This window comes from Cygnus olor, chromosome Z (assembly GCF_009769625.2).
Source record: "Cygnus olor isolate bCygOlo1 chromosome Z, bCygOlo1.pri.v2, whole genome shotgun sequence".
In the NCBI taxonomy this organism is placed as follows: domain Eukaryota; kingdom Metazoa; phylum Chordata; class Aves; order Anseriformes; family Anatidae; genus Cygnus; species Cygnus olor.
Window position 1 is genome coordinate 79531890 of NC_049198.1, and position 20687 is coordinate 79552576.

The 20687-nt window shown below is 36.8% G+C and overlaps 1 protein-coding gene across 8 annotated transcripts in view; it reads right to left on the reverse strand.

Moving 5' to 3' along the window:
* The window catches only part of KIAA0825 (KIAA0825 ortholog), a 260619-nt gene that overhangs the window by 21461 nt on the left and 218471 nt on the right, over positions 1–20687 (reverse strand). The gene's annotated exons all lie outside the window — the stretch shown is intronic.

Below are 20687 nucleotides of genomic sequence, written 5' to 3' on the forward strand. Positions count from 1 at the left end.
AACTCAAGTTTAAATATTCTGCTAGTACACTTCGATTACATACTAATAGTTGGTTGAACATATCTCTACAGTCTGTTGGTCTAGATATTCACTTATGTTTTGTTGATACTGATATTTACTAAGGAAAATTTAGAGTTGAAATTATAGTTTTAAATCCACAAAGGCTATGTTTTTATTATAAGTGTCTATGTTCAAAGAAAAATGGCAGGTCAACAACTACAAAAGAATAAAGTTATTTTTCAACATAAACAAGAGTAACTAAATAAGACAATAGGAAATAAAAATGGCCATATGTAAAAAGAAATATATACAGAGAGAGAAAGAGAGCGAACCACAGAGTATTCATGTGAATGGAAAGTTGATGGAAGGGCCAGCTTCACCTTCTGGAGCAGTTTTTTTTGTTTTGTTTTGTTTTGTTTTGATGTTCAATGCAACTAAAAAAAAAGGGCCTCTGAGGAAATGAAACACAGCCAAACATTAGAAGAGGAGAGTACATCTTACCAAAAAGAAGTGAGAAAATGATCTGATGGCTGGATGAAGCTGTCAGTCCTTAAAACCATTGGTCTACCCAGTCAGTACAATAAAGGAGCATTTCTGCCTCACAAATACACAGCCTGCCAGCACTCTGACAAATAAAATGCCCAAGTGTAACCAAAAGTATGGATATTACCTGTAACTGTTTAAGTACAAAGAATATCTCCTCATTACAAATAGTACCTATAACACCCTATAATTCATCCTGTTCCAAACTTAGATATTCTGAGGGAGCATATTTTATGCTTTTGTGTCAATTAGTTTTCCTTTTTATCCTTATTAAGACGCTGAACTGAATGTCAATTAGCCATTCTTAACAACCGTAAAGCCTTAACATGACTTGCTAAACAAGCACACCTGATATACTAATTGGGCTGTTATTTCCATCTGACTTTCAAAAACTGTTAAGTGTGAATTACTATTCAACTAATAATTCAGGATTATGAAAAAGAGGTAATATTAAAATATATTAAAATATCCTTTATATGACCGTACTTGACCTATTTTCTGTATAAAATCAAGTCCTCTGAGAATGAATGTTTCTAAGTTTTTTAATCTGATTATATCCATCAAATGCAAAGTGACAAAGATGAAAACTATGGCTCAAATGAATATAATAGTATTAATTTCACAGTATATAAGAAGATTGAAAATGTTTTGTATTTCAGATTGTATATTTCAGAATAAATCTGTATCACTGTCCTGCGGAGATGAAAATTCTCCATTTTAATCTTAAATCACAGGAGATCTAAATTTTACAAGTAGTCTTCTGCATAACTAAATTGTAGATTATGATAAATTACCCACCCTTATGGATTTATATTTACTTATAATGTCTTTTTGCATACAAACCTGCATACCTTAGGTAGAGCTGGTTACATTAAGTATCCTTGGCAAGGAACAATGATTTGCTTATCTATTGTTAATATATAAGTGAAATATACACCTTCAAAAAAGTATTATCTTACTGCCTGGAATTCCCTGCATGTAAAATTGTCTACTATAAAATAATGTAAGAAACATGGAATTGTAACCAAGGTGTGAAGGGGCCTCTAGTCCACCCCCCCAACTCAGAACAGGCTGAACGAGGTCAGGTTGCTCAGGACAGCATCCAGTCAAGTCTTGAACACTTGCGTGGATGGGGAATCTGCAATATCTTTGGGCAACATGCTCCACTGTTTGACCACCCTCAATAATATGTATACCTATCCCCACCTATTTACAAACTTTGTTGAACTACATAGAATGATTAGTTATCAAACTTTCTTAAATTGCAGATCCAGTTCTAGCAAACAAGTCAATAGGCAGCTATGGGATATTCTTCTGAGTTGAAGAGAGGCCATTTCTCTATATATTTCACAGAGATTCAAGATGTGGCCTTCCCTAAGGGTGTGGAAATCCATCGTGGAAGCTGTAAGGAGTACAAATGCTCCCTGCTGCAATTTGATGAAACAGAAGAAACCTCAAGTGTAAATAAGGACAAGCTTCCATGCTGCTTTTCCCTGTAGAAACATCACCTGCAGAAGAAGCAAGGACATCCTTTTGCAAGAAGAACTTCGAGAGATTGAAGTTCAAAAATAGTAGCCCAGTGGGCGAGCTCCAGAGGCATAGGAAGAAAACATAGATTAGATGGCAAAAGAAGAGTAACATACTAGCACAAAAGAAAGAAAAAGATTTGTAGGTGGAAAAGGGAAATGCTGCACTGATCTATGAATACATGACGAAAAAAAAAAAAAAAACTACGTATTTTAGTAGCTCAAATGAAGGGGATCCAATGGAGGTACTGAAAGCTTTTTCCTTCTAAGAACATGAGCAACAGTTCTTCAGCTTTCTGTATAGAAATTTCTACTGGCACAAAAATGCATTTGCCTGAATATTGTACGCATTATTCTCAAGATATCCACACAGGGAAATTTATCTCTATTTAATAGATGGGGAAACCAACGTGCGAAAAGATTCCTGTGAGCCAGAGTTCACAGACTTCTAAAATGTACACATTGGTTTTCATTAAAGTTAAGGAAAGAAATAATAATTAAGCTCCATTTTTCTTTTGGTTTTCATTTTCTTACTTATTCTGTTAGTTACAATTTGTTTCCTTAGAAATAAAGAATAAAGAGACAGCACAATCATAGTATCAGGGAGTGGTTTGGGTTGGAAAGGACCTACCATGAGCAGGGACACCTCCCACCAGCCCAGGCTGCCCCCAGCCCCATCCAGCCTGGCCTTGGGCACTGCCAGGGATGGGGCAGCCACAGGTCCTCAGGGCAGTCATAAAGATTGGTCTGGGCAGTTTTACTCTGCTACAGTAACAGTGACTAAAGTGCTGTTTCCTCTATCTTCTCTGTTCTTCATGGAGCCAGATGAGCTTCTTCAGCATTTGGCAGTACTTCAGCTGTGGGAATGATGGTATGAAGAGATTCATTTTCATAACCTTCCTGCTTGATTTCAAAAATAGTGTTTGTTTGTTTTTTAATAAGGAATCTCAGCATGTGAATATTGTGAGAGGTTAAAAGTTCTCTCCAGCCTTTCTCACTCCGGAGTGCCCATATTCTAGCAGCAAGAGCTCTGTCCACCCAAAGTGGAAAGAAGGACACAGTCTAGTAGATCTCCTTAAACAGTCATGTTCAATGGATTCTGTCATTTAAGACAAAACAAGCAAATATAAACAGTAACTGCTATCTTGAATTATTTTGCAGGATTTCATTATTTCACTGTTTGCAAACTACACGATTGTTGTTTTCATAAAGGATATCTACTTTGTCATGTTTTCCCTTTCTGTCTGTCCACGCTTGAAATTGCCACCGTTTTCCTTCTCCTTTTCTTTTTTATGGGTCTTTTTTTCTGAATGCTCAAGAGGCAAACAGGCAACAAGTCAGATGTGTCTCTACACGCACCTTCTTATGTGTGTCTTTATGAAGCAGAATGATACAGTTTTGTACAAAAAGAACTACAGATCTAAAGAAAGGAAACTGAGCTGCAGTTTTAACAATCTACACTTGTAATAGACTACATAAATTCTACTGTACACAGAAATAACAAGACCTTCTTGAACCCTCCCAGTGATTAATTAGAAAGTCTGTCTTACAGATTTTTCTCTCAGGTGTAGTAACCTTGTAGACCTTACCATTAAGAACTAATAAATAAATGCTTGGTTAAGCACAAACTGGTTGATAGGCAGTGAAAAGGAGTGATGATCTTGTTTTTTATGCAAGACAGTTATCTTGTCATGTTACCTTAGAGGAAAAAAATAATACCAAATAAAAAAATAAAAATTTCCAGTACCTAGTATAATGAATTATTTAGAAAAATTCATTATTATTTTTCCAATATTAATGCAACATGTAGGAAGTATACAGCTCAAGTTGCAATCATACACTCTATTCATACTACTACATTAGCTGCACAAATCTAAAACAAAATCAGAGTAAATCTGAAAAAAAATACATTAAATAGTATAAAAGAAAATGTATTTTATGATGTGGTATGTCTGTATATCGAAAGATAATGTTATAGTTTTAAACTTTAAACATCGTATTTTCAGTGTGCTTCTGAGCACAGTGTGATACAATTAACGGAGAACAGGAGATATCCATATAGAGAAAATGTGACACCATAAAAGATGCAGTGAAAAAATTAGCTCTTCTCACAGATTACCAGGCACATTAGATGCTACATATTTACTTCTGTATTGTACATGTTACAATAATAAGCCAGCAAAACACTTTAATTTTTTTAATGTCTCCTCATGCAATGTACAAACAGAAACTTCCAGATTACTGAAAAGACGTAATAATTCTAGTTCTGCTCCCTTTGTTTTGAGTTTTCTTAAATAAGTAATAGTTTAAGATGTTTAGAAGAGAAATAAATACAAATAATAGACATTTAGATAGGGAAATACGCATTTGCTGATTAAATTCTGAGATCTCTTAAACCATATTACAAGATATGAGTCTTAGGCTTACTGCGAGTTAATAAAAAAAATACTGTCTTATTAGATTAAATAGAACAATTTTTTTAATGTGTGACACAGGAAAACCTTAATTCTGCCACTTATATATGCAATCCACACTTATATAAGCACATATTATCTTCCATGTGTTTGGCACAGCTTTAACCTTGAATTTTCAGTGCCTATGTCTGCATACAGGGACACCTGCTTTGATGGACATCAGCAAGTGGGTGACAAAGAGCAGGACCATATTTGTGGTAACAGCTCCTCCTCGTTTTCTGGTTTCTGAAGCGTTTTAGAGGTATTGTCCTTTTGCCCCTCATGCACAAAATGCAGGTTCTTTACTTCTCCAGGTTAACAGTGAGGGGGATGTGGGAGGCAAATGAAGGAGTTACTGTGGGAAATTTTGGTCCAGCACATGCCAGGCAGGAGAGATGTCTACTTTGCAGGTTTTCTGAGGATAAAAGGAAATTTGCCCCTCTGGTTATTTCTCCCCACTTTCTGCCCTCCAGGGTAATGGACAATATGAGAAGAAAATGCAATCCCCCACAACATCTGAAGTGGTTCTTAGCTGGTCAGGTCAGGATGCTTCCATTCAGAGGATTCATGGATCACTGCATAAGAGGATATCTGACTTTAAGTACAGACAGCAGAATCTCTTAGGAAACAAAAATCACATTAAAAAAAAAAAAAGCAAAATGTATGCGAAACCCTTAGAATCAGGTCTCAATATTTCTTTATTATTTTTTTTAATAGAAATAAAATATAAATAGAGTTGATAATATAAATGGGGCAGGCTTTTCGTATCCTGCAAAATAAAATATCTGTCTGTATTTTGAAACAGCATGAGATGTCAGAAGCTAAGCACATCAGTGGGCCTTGGAAAAAAGTAAATTTAAATAAGATATGAACTGTTTTATGCACTGGTAGGAAGCACATAAATTAATTTGACCTGTCAGCTGAAAGTTGAAGGGGGTGTGCCTAAGCTTAAATAAATCCTCATGCGGCTTTTACTAATTAACTCCTGTAAAAATATACCCTCCTGAAAGCACCCTTAATATTTCACTTAACCCGTTAAAAGTTCGCCATTCTTCTCCAAGCTCTTTTCCCTACCTGGAATTGCACGACAGAAATTATATACTTAAATCTCTGATGTTGCTGCATTTTAATCCTCCTTCTGTTTCTTAATTTTGAAATCCGTGTTTTGACAGCTCAACCCCCTTGATTAATGTCTCAAAGGAAGCCCTATATGGTTTTCCTGTAAGTGATCTAATTTTGTGCGGGAATGCCTGTGCTGGTAGGTTGAACCAATTCACCACCCAGGTGGCTACATTTGGACTAAATGAGCTGTGAAGATCTTCATCTAGGCCCATCACAGTCTTTCTTCATGTAGCCCCACAGTATGCAGCCGCTCCTCCAAACATGATTTGCCACAAACCATCAATAGAAAATAAATTATTGCCGTTCTCACTTGTCAATGGGCTTGTCTTCACTTCGGCTGGCCTAATGATTGGAAGCGTAAAGGGAACATTTCCAGCCTTTGTGGAGCATGATTATGACTGAGCACACTACTTCCCTATGCATCCTGGCCAGTAAAAACAAGCAGGGAAAGCAAATTATTTCAATGTTTTGCACCAATGATTAGACCATTAGCCATGAATGCTAGAGAGGCTTGTATTTGACAGTCAAGACTTGTTCAGTTCTAACATTTATTTGTTCATTCTAATACCAGGAGTAAGGTTGCAGCATTCACATATCATAATGTTAAAGTGCAAAAACATGAGTGAGAAAAACAACCCTGGCTAGATTACAGATCTTTAATCTGAAGAGATACACTACATGGAATAGTAAAAAGAGTTTATTTAAATTTGTTTTCACAGCTGTAATGTTCTCAGACACATAAGTATCAAAGGAAGGGACATGACTGCAAAAATGTCGAAGTGGCAGCTTAGCATTTTTCCTCTGAATACAATAAGAAGTTGTAGCTGACCTCTTCGAATGAACAGTGTAACAACACATGAGCTTTTAAAAGTCCCTTCATTTTTCTTAGGCCATAGAAGTGGAATGAAATGGTTCAAACAGATGATATTAATTTGGCTTGTGAAATTCAGACACTGTAGGTCAGAAGATGACTGTTTTAAACATACGGGCAAAAGCACTGCTAGGATGTTCTCCGTGACAGATACCTCTAGATCACAGCAGAAAGACCCCCAGATTATCTGTTCTAATCTGCAGCACATAAATAACATGACGTTATTTTACATTTGCAAATCGTTATTTTATATAGCAAGATGTTATTTTACATTTGAAACAGTTTCTGTAAAAGACTGACCACTATAGTACTAAGAAAAGAGGGAGAAATGTCTCCTGTTCATCTTAGTAGAAAAGGCACTTAATTTCATTCAATAAAGGTGCATTAGACAAAATGAGAGATGTTCTTCAAACTATTAGATGTGTATTTGCAACAAGTCACCTAAACTGTAATAGGTGGATATTGAAGGCTTCCGTTGAAATATCAAGTTGTGCTAATTGAGCATGTGGAATTCTAAAGGGGAAATTGATACACAAATGACATACTTACCCAGTTGCTACCTGAGATATTTCAAAGATTTTTTTTTCCTTCTAAAAATCGCAATTCGGGTGACAGTTATATCTTTGCAATACAGTTACAATATATTTACCATTTTAATTAAAACAGCGGTGTCAGTCTACAACCCATCAGCAGACCCTTATGGATCATACCTCCATCAAACTGCCATCCTCACACTGCTGTAGCACTTTCCCACCTTGTATGCCATGGAAATAGAGTAATGAATGGATGCTAGGTGTGTGAAAGGACCTGATGTCTGATATTTGTACCTGGCCCTACAGACACCTACATGTTAAATGTATAATAGATTAAGGACATGACTCAGGTCCATAACAAACCTCATGAGCTGCCTGAGCAGAAAAAGTGAGCTCCAGAAAAAATTATCACTCCTTGGAGTGAGCTGAACATGTGCAGGGTAAAGATCCAGCCACAAGAATACAAGTACAAAGAAACAAAAATCAATTATTTATTTAAATTTCAATATACTCAGCTGCTGCTTGGGACCATAACCACTTTAAATATAAAAATAAATAAATAAATAAATAAATATAAACCTGTAACACAGGAGGTAATTATTTTGCATATACGTAGGATATATGTACAGATACATAGTCTGTTGCAGAATTGTAGGAATAAAATAAAGAACTAGAGGTCAGGGATGCCAAGAATTCCAACCTAAGCCATTCTATGATTCTGCGATTCTCCAGCCCAAGTAACTTGGTCTGCATACTGCACAAACTCTGTCTATGAGGCCAGACTAGAACAATTCAGTAAGTCATTCTACTGCTAGGATCCTTCTGCTCTCTGTATCAGCCTGCCCATGCACACATTTCAACTCTGGTATTGCAGAAGTTGTTCACGCAGCAACTCTATTCACTGTACAGCCATGATCCAGCAACAGCATGGTCCTTGCTGTTCACAGAATGAAGGTGTCGTTATATGCAAGAAAATGTACTGGATCACATAACTGAGGCTCTCCTCTGTTGTAGGCAGAAATTGCTGGTGTACATTGGTAACACCTTTGGAATAATCTATATGGATGTATACATCTGAAGATAATAAATGTTTGTTAAGGGGTGTATCAGGGATATACCATATATCTAATTACATATTTGGGTGAGCATTTAACTTAGATGGTAATCAGATAAAGCTGAAGTAGAGACTTATAGCTTAATATAGCAGAATTTTGTAAAAAATATCCAATATCAATAGTTATTCTTTCTTGACATAACAAAACACAGTGTTAGATATTACTTTTCCCATTATAATTTCTCAATACCCTGCTATTGTCATCAGAAGCATAATAGAAAAAAAGACTACTGCGCATATATTATTTTCTTTTGATTAAACAGGTGCACTGGAATTTCAATCATTTAAAATCATAATTAAATGTCCCATTTTTCATTGCCTTTTTTTTTGTAAACACATTTTGGCAATTAGATTCTGAAAGGAGTTTTTTTTTTCATTCTTTTTTTAAAGTTACGTTTCTAGAGAAGTAGAACAGACACATTTATTCACTCTGCAAAGGTGGAAGACCTTATACGAGTGATCTGATTATACTGTTCATTAAAAGTCTGAATCTTCCACATCATCCTTAGTTTTACTTTATATCTTCATGATAGCTTTGATTTGCTTAAAGTCAGTCATGATTTTTAGGCATCTAGATCAAGTAAGAATTAAAGCTATTAAATCTTGAGATGAAATGGCAATATATTAATACCTACATTATAAAAAGTGCTTATTTATGACAAGCTGGGTAAAAAACTGGTGAAGCATGGCTAAATACTAATCAGGTAAGATGTTGCTAAAGTAGAATAGAATATATATAAACCAATAAAATCTGAAAAAAACACAACCAAAAACAAACAAAAAAAACCCACAACCCAACAAAAACTCAACAGCCTGTACATTTAGAAAGTACTATTGAATTTAGAAATTCTTAGTGATCTTCTATAAGATGCTCAACACCACTTTCTCAAGATCAAGCCACGTTTTTTAACACCAAAAAACCATGATCAATCTCCATCAAGACATACTTTTGGGCTTTGAGTTGTAGAGGGAGGCCATCAGCTTAGCTTCTCTAATGGCAAAGGTTACTATTTCTGTGTGTTTTACTACACTTGTTGCAATTTTCATTCACCTGTCTGTGGATATAAGCAAGTACTAAGTTTTTCTAAAGCATGCTATTTACGGCAAGAAAGAAAAGGGGTGATTAAACTGATGATTATGAAGAAAATAAATGATGGAAACTTGCATCAAAATATCAGTATAATCTGTAGAAGTAGCATGTTAATTATAATAACGATAAATATTTAAGAAAAATTTTGTTTCTGTTCCTGGACTTCAGCAATGCATAACTGGCAAATATCATAGCCAGTGTACATAAGAAATATCTTACAATGAATATACAGCAGTAAAATTCATCAGAGAGGATGCATTGGTGCTGGCATGGTGGTCTAGAGAAACTTGCTTACGTAGAAACAGATTGGTTAATCTTTCATTGTGTTAAAAAGGTCATCCTTCTTCATAAGATTTTAAGAAATAAAAGAGTTTATTTACAGGCATGCAATAATCACACTGAAAAACAGTATGCAATCTATGTGACTATCCAGTCTGTGTATGTTTTCTTAAGTATGATTTTAAATGAATCTATTAAATTAGTCATCTGTAGGTAATGAAATTTAATGCTGCATGGATGTTGAATACATTACACTTGAAATTGAAGACAACTATGTTGTTGTTGCAAGTGTGTCTATACATGTAATACAAACTATTTTATATAATGGTGCTGTGTAACACTTAATTGTAAAACTGTCTTGGTTTTAAGAAGAAAGATCAATCAAGAGTACCTATAGCATTCCCAGTTCTGAGCAAGAGTTCAGATATAAAGACAAGAGTTAATCACAATTCTTTTAAAGGATAAAAGTTTCTTTAAAGGGTAAAACTACCTTCTTTAATTATTACACTGAGGATTTTGTAATTCAACAATATAGCCCTACTAATAATTCTGTCTAGAAGAAATTTGCATGTTTTAAATTGGAGACATTTTAAAATAACATAGTTAAATCCTGATTCTAAGAAAAAGTTCTTTTTTAGATTTATTTCAGCTTCTATCAGGTGGCATTATTTTTCCAATAGTCACTAACTCCATACATCTCATTTGAAGCAGCTATGTCCAACCTATAATTATTTTCTTCTAATTAGAGTAATTCATGGTTAATTATTCAGAGTGATTCTTTTTCAAAATCAAACCCATTTCTTGCCATGGCACTTCTAAAATGTAAGATGCAAATAAAATATTCCCAAATGCAAATTTTTGCAATAAAAGAATGTCTACTTCACTTTCTTAAAATAGCATTACAATCTTTCTATAGCAATAAGGACTTTCTTAATATCAAAGACATGGACAAAATTATTTGTTGATGTACAGCAGCACATTTCCATGCATATGGTGTCCTGCATAGGATCAGTGTATTTAATTCCTGCTAGTGACCAGGCTAGAATGTTTCTCTGTGCAAAAGAAGGCTCTGACAGCAGCAAGGAATATCCTGAGACCTTAGAAACAGTGCAAGAACCAGGAGTCCCCTCTGTGTAAGGTCTGATCAAATCTTACTCAACTGTAGCTTTGTTTATTCACGGTAGGCATAAACATAATGATGTAATACAGCCACACCTTACATGAAGCTGTGTGTCACTCTGTTTGCATTTTGAAGTGCAACTGGTAAATCAGAACAGTTATTTCATCTCTCCATTGTGATTCTCTGACCGACCACCTCTAAGAATGAACTGGTGAACAGACCAAAATTCCTTCAGTTGGCTGGTCCAGTTGATGACTGCAGCCAGTTCTCAGCTGACGTGCAATACAAATACTCCTGTTTTTCATGACTGAGTTCATCAGATAAATGCTGACTAAAAATAGTCAAAAATTTCAGGAGCTGTCCTGCAGATTTTAGTAATTAAATGATTGGCTGAAATTTTTTACCCTACTACAGTGCACAGTCATCTCTAATTTTGCAAGGGTCTCACCACCCATTTGCCATCCAGACAATTTCACTAGAGAGATTTGTTGCATACCAGGGACCTGCATCTGTGATATCATGAAGGAGCAACCAAGCCTGGCAAAGCCAGAGGACTACCACTTATTCCTACTCTTTCCCGTAGGGCCAAATGAGGCTTCAAGAAGGAGACTACAAAATATCAAAAAGGACTTTACGTCCCATGGAAAGATGCTGAAGGGATCAGGAACACAGGTAGTGTTCTCCTCTATACTCCCAGTTGGAGACTGGGACCCAAGAAGAAGAAGACAAACAGATCAGGTGAACTGGCTGTGTGGCTGGAGGGATTTGGGTTCTGCAATCGCGGACACACTTTCGAGAGACTGGGCATATTGACATCTGACAGGGTGCACCTGACCAGGTGGGGCAAGAGTGTTCTGGGCAGCAAGCTGGCTGGGCTTATTAGCAAGGCTTTAAACTAGATTCAGCAGGGTTCTGTCACTCTACATCTGAGTGACAGAAAAGAACCTGGAAACACCAATATTTCAGGAAGAAATGGGGAAATACCATTGAGCTGTCCCAAAGGAATTGGGGAAACACCCTCTAAAAAGGTGATGCAGCCCATAGCCCTGCTGAAGTGCCTCTACACTAGTGCACACAGCATGGGAAACAAGCAGGAGGAGCTGGAAACCATGGTGCAGTTAGAAAACTATGACCTGATTGCTATCACGGAAGCATGGTGGGACAAATCACACAGCAGTAACATTGGAACAGAGGGCTACAAGCTCTTCAGAAGAGAAAGGCAGGGAGAGATGGGAGGGGGTGTTGCCCTCTATGTTAGGGAAGGGATTGATTGTGACAATGTGGACAATGAATTGGCTTGAAGGCTGCACCCAGCGAGTGGTGGTCAATGGCTCCATGTCCAGGTGGAGGCTGGTGACATGTGGTGTCCCTCAGGGGTCTGTCCTGGGACCATTGCTGTTTAATATCTTTATCAATGACATAGTGGGATCAAGCATACCCTCAGCAAGTTTGCAGATGACACCAAGCTGTGCGGTGCAGTTGATACAACAGAAGGAAGAGATGCCATCCAAAGGGACCTGGACAGGCTGGAGAAGTGGGCCCACATGAAGCTAATGAGGCTCAACAAGTCCAAGTGCAAGGTGCTGCACCTGGTTCAGGGCAGTCCTGTACAGGAGTCCAGACTGGGAGAAGAACTCATGGAGAGCAGCCCTGCAGAGAAGGACTTGGGGGTTCTGGTGGACAAAAAGCTCAACATGAGCCAGCAGTGCGTGCTTGCAGCCCAGAATGTCAACTGTGTCCTGGGCTGCATCAAAAGAGGAGTGGCCAGCAGGTGGAAGAAGGTGATTGTGCTCCTCTGCTCTGCCCTTGTGAGGCCCCACTTGTAGTTCTGCGTCCAGGTCTGGGGCACCCAGCACAAGAAGGATGTGGGGCTGTTAGAGCGGGTCCAGGGGAGGGCAATGAATATGATCAAGGGGCTGGAGCACCTCTCCCATGGAGAAAGGCTGAGAGAGCTGGGGATGTTCAGCCTGGAGAAGAGAAGGCTCTGGGGAGACCTCTTTGTGGCATTTCAGTACTCAAAGTGGACTTATAAAAAAGATGGAGAACGACTCTTTACTCAGGTAAAAAATGATAGGACAAAGGGGAATGGTTTTAAACTAAAAGAGGGTAGACTTAGATTATATGGCAGGAGGTAATTCTTCCTTCAGTGGGTTGTGAGACACTGGTACAGGTTGTCCAGAGAAGCTGTGGCTGCCCCATCCCTAGCAGTGCCCAAGGCCAGGCTGGATGGGGCTGGGGGCAGCCTGGGCTGGTGGGAGGTGTCCCTGCCCATGGCAGGGGGTGGCACTGGGTGGGCTTTAAGGTCCCTTCCGACCCAAACCAATCTGTGATTCTATGATTCTATGACTCACTCGTATCAAGAGGTGGAATTAAGCATAACTAACTTTGCTTTGACAACCAATTGCATGCTACATTCCTGCATGTTATTTCTGGATTTTACATGGCAAAACAGTATAATTTGCATGACCAAGGCTAAATCTGTTGAAAACTGTTTAAAAAAAAAAAAAAAAAAAAAAGTATATATAAAGCAGAAGTTATAAACTACAAAACTGTATCATGTTGCATTTAGTAAAATAACTTTCTAACTGGTTTTTTGACAGATTGAATATTTTATCACATCAGTTCCATAATCCAGAAGTAGCATGCTTTCAGGCACTTCTGATATTGTATTTCTGCTTGTTTTACATTTCATTTAACCTATGTCTCTCAAAGGAGATCAAATTAGTCATGAAGATCCAGATTTTAGTAATATATGGAACAGCATTACTGTACGGATGAACTTCAAGAAGTCTACGGCTTCAATGGAAGTCAAGCTCATTTCTTTTTTTTTTTTTTAACCATTTTTTTCTCTATAAAAATGATGTCATAGAAAAAACACTGCTAGTAACTTGTCAGTACAGTTCCATGACAACAAAATTCAAGGAGCCACAGCTTGGTTTTCTGAAAGTGTTAAGTGGAGTTTATAGTTATAGTATCATTGACCAAGCCTAAATGTGACCACATAAAATTCCACACTCATAAGTACATACAACAAAACAAAGTACTGCTTTAACAAAAGATACGTAAGAAAAACAGCCGATATTATTATCTAGTCAGAAAGCTCCTGAAAGTTCAGTTTATTTATGGCTGCACAATAAAGCACATTGATAAGGCAGTCCTACACATTTTCAAGATAGGTAATATATTATAAAAAACAGTCAGTCTCTTGTTACAAATTTCAAGTAAGCCTGTGCCTGGTTTTATTCTGTGTTGCTCTATGTACCTAGGTTATCTAGTGTATAAAATATTACTTAGACATATAAGAACATGTTACAAAACAGAATTTGCCATATCTTTCTGTTGGAACAAACAGAACTTTTTATTCTTTTTCATTGCAGAAACACGTCATTTGAATTTGAGAGACCAGCCACACTGCAACAAAACTGTTTTAAACTTCACCTTTATTCTACAAAGGCCTAAGAAGTAATTTCTTCATTCATGCAAGAACCTAGCACCCCCCCCCCCCATAACAACAACAACAACAACAACAATAATAATAATAATAATAGGAAAAGATACAAAAAGCTACCTTCAGTAATTACCATGGTAGTAACAGTATAACATTTTCCTCATAATTCTGAATCACAGATAAAAGCTAGTGCTTGCAATCCCCATATTCTTAGAAATATGCTCCCATAATTATACACACAGAAAAGGTACCTATACCTGCCTTCAAATCTCACCCTAAGTTGTCAGAAAAATCTAATATATCTTTAGTACCTTAGTAGAGTAGTTCTTTATGGTACCCAAGTAAGAGGACTTGTTTCACAATTTCATAAACTTCCTTTATTTAATTATCTGCTACTTCTTTCTGTGAGTTGCAGAGCTTCGTATCTTTCCTCCAGCCCCCCAAATGCTTGTTCTAGCTTTTTACAGTGAAAGATTCTTGGTAACTATACATAACTTTCCCACAAGATGCCATATATATGCAGCATATTTTAAACTAAGTTGTTTTGCTTCTTTTGTTAGAGATAACTACTGAAGAACAGGCGAAAAATCACTTTGTGAAGTTTGTTCACTTTAGCTTTATGGCTCATTCTTATCTACACAGCATCTGCAACTCTTCCGTTACTATACCATAGACACCACTGCCTCCTAGTGAGCCTCTCTTTGTAACATCTGTGTCCCCCACGTCTGTGCCCCCACAAAATGCCTGACTGAACCCCTTCAGAAGCTCTGGAATTCACCAAACTGTTTTCTGTGTTCTTTATCAGAATCACTTACTGTGATAAGAAAATGAACAAGAGCGCCTCTGTCACCGATGAATCAAAGAAAAGAAGCAATGCCATATGTCCCCAAGGACAAAGCTCCAAGACGAGATCTTCCTGAACTATTGCTGTCAGCTTATATTGGATCCTTCCTGGAAAGCAAGCTCTACAGCCCACCGCCTGCCCGCAGTCAGTACTGCTGGACGCTAGGCAATGATCTTGACCAGCTGATAAACAAACCCCAGAAATACAAAAGCTGGTGGCTCTATGCTATTCATCTCGGTTGCAGGCTGAGGTGGCATTTCTGTATAATATTGCCTCCTGTGCCATAAACTCCTACTTTCACACCCAAAATTCTTACTCCTGATTGTTCTACTTGATCTTTCTCCAGCACTGAAATCTGCACATCCTGTAGACTGTATGTCCAGGAGTTTTTTGCCTCTGAAAAATATTTCAACCTTATCTTTCTGTTTGCTATACCCTTTGGTTTCTCCAGCTTCCCTGCTCTTGACTCCCGTTTTGCTTAGGCCCTTGAATCAATAGGAATCTTTGGCTTCTTCAGTAGTCACAAGATAAGAAAGCTTTCTCTTGAAATCAGATTAATCTCCCAATGCTGAAAGAAGAAAATTCCTCAAAAATCCCTACGGAACATACCAGAGCTAAGTAAGAAAAACAGAGGAAATGTACCCATTTGTTCTTTTCTACCCCCTCGCAAAAGCTGCCAGCAACTAAAAAAAATCACCAAGCTGATAAAGACACCACACAATTTCCAAAAGAAAACCACAAACACAAAAACTAACCAAAAAACAACCTACCAACCTATAATCAAAGAAAGAGAAGCTTATGGAGGAGGTCTTACATCTTTTAATGGGGAAAATATTTAACATCATGTGCCGTATTATAATGTCTATCAGTAATGTGGATTTGACTTTTAACACTGATAAAGTCCTGTGAGTTTTCTGTGATTCATTTGGTATTTAGGCTTTGGTTTTCTGTTTGGCTGTTTTTTTTTGTTTGTTTGTTTATTTTGTTTTTCTGTTTTTACAAGGAGATTATTAACCCAGGAGTTTCATGAAGAAGTCTGTAATAGCACTGACATGAACTGCACCCACAAAACAGCACAGAAGCACAGATCTGGGGAGGAACAGACCCTCCGAAGTGGTGGTCTCCTTAGTGAAAGATATGTCAGTAGAATCACATGTTCAGACCTGTAACAAATCATTGCATGTGATTAGCAATATCCCTAGTAAATAGACCTCACAAGGGTACTTTTTGCTCTGCTGCTACCTGTTAAAAGAACTGCTGTACAGGTTCAACAGCCAGCAGTGGTCAGGGAGGCAAACCAGACATCTTCTTAACCAGCCCTTCTTTGCTATCAGACAATCATTAATTCTCACACTGTCTTTCATAGCCACAGGTAGAAATGCTATTGCTAATTTTCAGCTACCTGAAAATGTCTCTCCAGAGATGTTTTTTCAGGCTTGAGTACTCATTCAATACCTTGTGGAGAGGCAGATGAATACTGAAACTGAGAGCGAGGTATTGTCCAATGGTAAATGAGTTTGGCAGGGGAGCAGAAAATTAACAGGCAAAGGGTTTGGTTATGACCCAAGAACAAGCAAAGATACTGGAACAGACCAGGTAAAGGTTTGGCCCTTTCAGAGTATAACAAGTAAAACTCTCTACTCAGATGCTATTAACTACAAGGAAGACCACTGTTTCAAAGAGAGTTGGAGTTTAAAACTGAATCTTTTAAAACACGAGGAATTAAAATACTGGAGTTTTATACAAGTAGATACAAATATAAAAAAATATATGTTTTATAAACATAAATATACTCAACATTTTCTAGGATCTCCTTTTAAAGATTATTTTGCTGAACATAAAATTACTTTCCTGCTCAAACCACCACCACTTTGTATTTGCCACAACAATCTTTGATAGCATATCCAAATTTTTCACATGATATAATGAACATCTTTACTTGATTTATATTTAAATCTACCAAATCATAGCTATCAGCTGCTAGCAACCAAGGGAGGTAAATTTCCAGCTAGTAAAGATGACAAGGAAACCTCACACTGAGTTTCTGACACCACAGCTCCTGTGAAAAAACTTCACACACTTTAACAAATCTGTCTTCATTCACCTCGTATTCCATTGGCAATGCTAATTCCACTAGTTCTGAACTATTGTTCTTGCATAGCTGAACAATCCCAGAAGCTGTGGCCCATCAAGTAAATTCACTCCACCTTGTCCCTTCCTCTCAATTAGCGATAAAGGCAAAGGAGACAGGGAGCCAAACCCATCTGACTGTGCATTGTCTCAAGAATATCCATGGCTACTGCATCCATCAATGAGTTCTTCATGTTGGCTAGCAGTTATATGGAAAAGGCATGAGCAAACTAAAAGAATGAGAAGAAAAAAAAAAACAAGAAGGTTTGACACCTCTTCCCTGAACGGCTGTAGATTTTGCTAAGTATCTTGCACTACATGACAGGAAAAATCACAGTTTATTTTTAAGGAAAGGAACATTACAGTACAAGTTACCTGCTCATAACATTAAATGGTAAATAATCCAAGTGTTCACCTGATGGATGCAATTATCAGTTTAGTTAGCATAAAGTGGAACAGAAACAATTCTCTTTGGTACAGTTAAAATGCTGCATTTGAAGTGAAACAAATAGATGAACGATAACATGAAATCAGTTCCATATGGGTGGATGAATGGTGGTCTCTCATGTATTTGAGTCCAGTAATGATCCTAAGACTTTACAGACTTCTGAAAGACCAGTAGGAATCAATGAAAACTGAAAATGAAAAATAAAACAAAATAAAATAAAATAAAATAAAATAAAAATAAATATCAGAATACCATATTCTCACTGGCTGCTGACTTAAATTTATGGACAACTTCCTTATGCAGTATTTGAAATCTGCACTGCAGATTACTGCACTATATTTTCTTTTATTGCAAAGGTAGATGACATATAACCAGTGTGGTTGAAAGCAAAATTCTGGAGTCAATGTCTAGATGCCCTTTAGTTTTCACAGCAAGAGGTAATGCTATATTGTGGTCATTAGAAACAGAGAGGTTGTGCAGCCTCCATCTGTACGGGTTTTCAAGACCAGAAAGTCGTGAGCAACCTCTTCATACCTCGTAGTTGCCAAGAAGAAGGTCCCTTCCAACCTGAATTGCCCTATCAGCCCATCATCACTTGAAGCGCATTACCTGTTATTGGTGGATGACACTCTTTACATGCCGTTTGTCACTTGATATTATTTATTTTTCCATAAGCCTGTTATTTAACTTGTTCTTGCCTTGGTAAGTAATGTGCCAAACAGAAGGCACATCTTTCTGTGTTAGCAACGTTCATTCTCAAGCACTTACAATGATCTGTACTTTTCTTTTATGCTGATTTGCCCACACAAGCCAGATCCTGATTCCAAGTGGTGGGTGTGGAAGAGGAGAGAATCACCACCATTTATCAAAGGTTAAGACTATGCTCTGAGATATTTTGGCTCCTTTTAAAAGAAAGTTACTGCACAACTAGAAATTGTTAATAATTGTACTCTCTAAGTTGAACTTCTAGGCTACCAATAAATTGTTAAAGAAGCTGTATTCAGTAGGGTGCAGTAACTGAAAATATTTTGCTTTTTCATGTCACGAACCATGTTCAACTATTGCTTACTGAAAATAATTTTAGATAATAGCTAATTCTAGATATTCTATGTATTTTTCTCTATTCATATGCTAGGAACCTTTTTAACTTTTCTGTTAAAATGTCTAGCCAGGCAATTTATCCCCTTAGCTTTTCTCATAGAAATAACGTGTGCCACTGAGGTGCCTTGTGGTCTCCACTGTATTTTCAATTTCATATTTTAACAATATTAAATCATCAAAAAGCTGTATTCTTGGACTGTTAAAAAAGCTTGTCATTCTAGAATGTTTCAGCGATACTAGAAGAAGGTTCTCAGGTTTGTAAAGGTGTGCTATTCTCGCTGACATTTTGACCATTATGACCAAAATGAGCATTAATGTATAAAATACAGTTCCAAATGCTGCAAAGTTTAGAAATCTACTGCAATTTCTGTTTCTGACTGAGTCATTTTGTATAAATTAATTTTGTAATATTTGGCATTTTTGTTTGGAGAAAGACAACAAAGGAGGCAGAAAAAAACTCTATTTTTACAAAAGAAATACAATAATATAAAGTGCTACATATTCTATGACTTTTTATTCAATAGAATCAGTGTACCTATTTTTTTTTAAGAATAATATAATAGCTTAAATTGTCCTTTATATTTACAACTAATTAATTACTTTACTTTGCTAGAAATAAAGGTCATTAAAATTATCTTGAAGCTTGACTTAGATTTCAGAACTAACCTCCAAGTTGTAAAACCTTTAACTATGTTCCATTTAATGCATTTAATAGATGTAAAAGCTCACAAGTGATGATATAAAGGATAATTTACGCTTGCAATGCATTTTTGTCCAATTAATAGATTGCCTGTGTGTTGCATATTTTGCATGACAAAAGAGCAGAATATTAAACTGCCATTCATAATGAAAATGCACTTTGCAAATTAAAAGTGCCGAAACAGAAATTTTTCACCCTGTTTAGGAAATAAACAGTCCTTAACCAATTAAACTGCATTGTAATAATTCCATGATTTATTGCAAGTTGTTTAACTTTCAAAACTTGGCTAACCCATATTAAGGTCACAATCCATCATGTCTTGCTTGGAAAGCCAACAAATAATGGCTGTTGTATTAGCTGCTTTTGATGATAGTATGAAAGAAGTATTAGCACTTGTCAACAAAACTGCTTACAACATAACATTAGCATGCATGGGCTGCTGTACCTATTTATTATTCTGGCAGCTTCACACATATTGTTACAAGCTTATAAAACATTTTGTCGGGTGGAAACCGAATGTACACTGTTTGGTTTTCTGATAGACTGGCAGCATAAATGTCTGGGCTGACTTAGTTTAGTTTAAGTGTAAATAGAGACACAAATTCTTCAACCTGTTCTCTTATTGATACTGAAAAGTGCTGAATTATTCAGCATCCAACTCTTCTGTTTGTGTCTATCACAGTTATCAATTACCCATCAGTCTTCTTGTCAAAACAGAATGGATTAATCTGGCTGAAAACAAGACAAATAAGTGGATACTATAACAGGGGTGTGGGGTTGCCAAACTGTCAAAGGGAAATCCAGGCAGTGACATTTGCCATCAAAAGTCAGATATCTGGCTTAAGTGAGCAAATGATTTCCCTTTACGAGCCAAGAATGCACTTAGCTTACCGTAAGTAAATTAATCTGCCTACTTTGCCTACTAATGCACTATCAACAGCAATAGTCACTGCAATTTCGTACTTACTGCTCATATGCCTTTATGGTCCAATGCCTTCTCTCTGGATTGTTTAATATAAATATACCATAATAATGTTTTATTTTATAAATTAAAATAGAATAACTTGAATTCATAGCTTCTACATGTGGTTACTTGTGTTAGTTTCATCTATTATACAGATCAGTTGGTAAGGTACCATGTAATTTGAACAGCTGGTTTGTGGAATACACCCAACTTCTGTTAAATCCAGCCTTTAGTTTTCCTCTCTAGATTAAAACTTTAATATCTTCCTTGGCAAACTCTTCAGGTCCATCTATTGCTCTGATATATGCATGCGATTTTGTCTGAACTTAAAAAAAAAAAAAAAGTCAGTAATACACCACCCAGTTTGGGACCAATATTTGGCACCAGTTGAGTCATGTCTT